This window comes from Oncorhynchus masou, unplaced genomic scaffold (genome assembly GCF_036934945.1).
Source record: "Oncorhynchus masou masou isolate Uvic2021 unplaced genomic scaffold, UVic_Omas_1.1 unplaced_scaffold_1291, whole genome shotgun sequence".
Taxonomy (NCBI): Eukaryota; Metazoa; Chordata; class Actinopteri; order Salmoniformes; family Salmonidae; genus Oncorhynchus; species Oncorhynchus masou.
The window spans coordinates 37,501-39,567 of record NW_027002756.1 but is presented as its reverse complement, the minus strand read 5'-3'; the positions used below and the strand labels follow the sequence as shown (position 1 = coordinate 39,567).

Here is a 2,067-nt window from a genome sequence, read left to right as displayed (position 1 = left end):
AATAATATCTAAAGTGAGGGGTACAAAGTCAAACACAGAGGCATGTAAAATCAGTATTACAGTAAAAGATGACCTACAGGCTGGACATGGGGGCAAACAGGGGTCCTTAAGACGACTCGTTTCAGGCCCAGTAAAAACGCTGAGTCCTTGGACTAGCTGAGGACGATCTCATTAAATGAATGTTGAAAGCATTCGCAGAACCAGGTTACTGGGAATGCCTGTTTGAGACTCCTCTGGTAGTTGAAACGTTCAAGACGGCCACTGCCGGTCTTCAATTTGACCTTTGACACTATAAAAAAGGGGGGGGTGCTCCGTGATTGGAGTTTTAAAATCCGTCAACTGGAAGTACATTCCCTTCGCGTCAGGAAAGCACCATGGCTTTATGGGTAAAGAGAATGTGCAAACGTTGCTCCTACACACCTGTAGGAGGTGATAACAACAAAGATGACATTCACACATCAATTAGACAATACTAACATCTGAATTCATTGTCAGTCCTCTTGTTTCTCTGAAAAACATGAAGAAACATGAAACAAAAACAAAGGAGGAGCAAAGAAACAGGCACCCAAAGAAACAGGCACCCAAAGAAACAGGCACACAAAGAAACAGGCACACAAAGAAACAGGCTTACAGGCACCCAAAGAAACAGGCACCCAAAGAAACAGGCTTACAGGCACCCAAAGAAACAGGCACCCAAAGAAACAGGCACCCAAAGAAACAGGCTTACAGGCACACAAAGAAACAGGCACCCAAAGAAACAGGCACCCAAAGAAACAGGCACTCAAAGAAAGGACAACTCGTCATTTTGGGGATTTCCCACACAGTGTCACACATCTGTGATAATAAACTAATATTTTCTGTTGACCGCAGTCGGGTACCTTAACCATCACCATTTTGATTTAAGTGGATCGTTAACAAGAGATAATAACCCAGATTTAATTTCACCACAGCTCGTCTACATTTGGCAAAATGAAAAGTAAAAAAAAATAAAAATAAAAAATACTAATTGGTCACAGTTTCTCTGCTGAATGACTTTGGGCAGGCAATCCCTGTCTCTTTGTACAGTATACAGTTGAAAGGTAAATGGATGAGTTAAAATCCTTTTGGGACAAAAAAAAACCCGTCAGAAGTATAACAAAAAAAGCACAAAAACAACAACAACAAAAAAACGATGGATGACTTGTTAAACCACTGGCTAGTTGCTGCTCTTCCTTCTCCGTTATGTTATACAAGTATGTCGTTTTTCGCTTTCTTCAGTCGTTGGTCTCACGCTGTAATCCGAGGCATACCGTGTACACAATCCACTTCCTGAACTCCTGAACTCTTGACCTCAACTGGCTGTTTCCAAACAGGAAGCGGAACTTACACCAAAAAAAAAAAAAAAGGAAAAATGTATTGTCACGCACGAAGAAACGGATCCAAAAAGATGGATGAATAGTCATCATATCTATTCAACCACCCCTCCCCAAAAAAATGAAGGGGAGGAGGGCAGAGTGGCAGCTTCAAGTGTGCGCTGGTCACAGTACTGCCTGTTTTCCACGGGAATGTTCTACGGGGGGGGGGGGGGCAGGAGGGGTTAGGTTGGGGGGGGGGGGGGGGCATGTCAGGGGAGTGTGGAGGTGTTAGGAGAGGGAAAGAAAGGAGAGGAGGGTGAGATTGGGAGGGAGGTGTTAGGAGAGGGAAAGAAAGGAGGAGGAGGAGCAGCTCACCACACCTCCCTTCTCTCTCTCCATGAGCTCTACTCCCACTCTGTGTACCGGGAGGTTTGGAGGTCAGGTCAAACATCACCCGGGAGATGCCAGGGATCTTCTTGATCTCATTCACCATCTTCAGCACCACCTGGGGAGACATGATAGATAATACAAGAGAAGAAGAGACAAGGGTTCAAAGCCGGAGACTGGTTTAAACATCTGCACTGAGAGCAATAGAACTGTGTCGGTCTGTCTGAGCCCCATCTGGTGGTGAGCCTCAGTACCTCCTCGGGGATATGTTTTCCGGGCGTGGCGGGTATCCCGGTCATGAAGTCACTGGTGATGAAAGTCCTGACGACCACAGAGCGCCGACAGG

General features: G+C 45.7%; 1 pseudogene; it reads right to left on the bottom strand.

Annotated features, from left to right (window-relative positions):
• Window positions 1–1,253: 1,253 nt before the first annotated feature.
• Window positions 1,254–2,067, bottom strand: part of LOC135530207 (GMP synthase [glutamine-hydrolyzing]-like) — a 25,962-nt pseudogene continuing 25,148 nt past the window's right edge.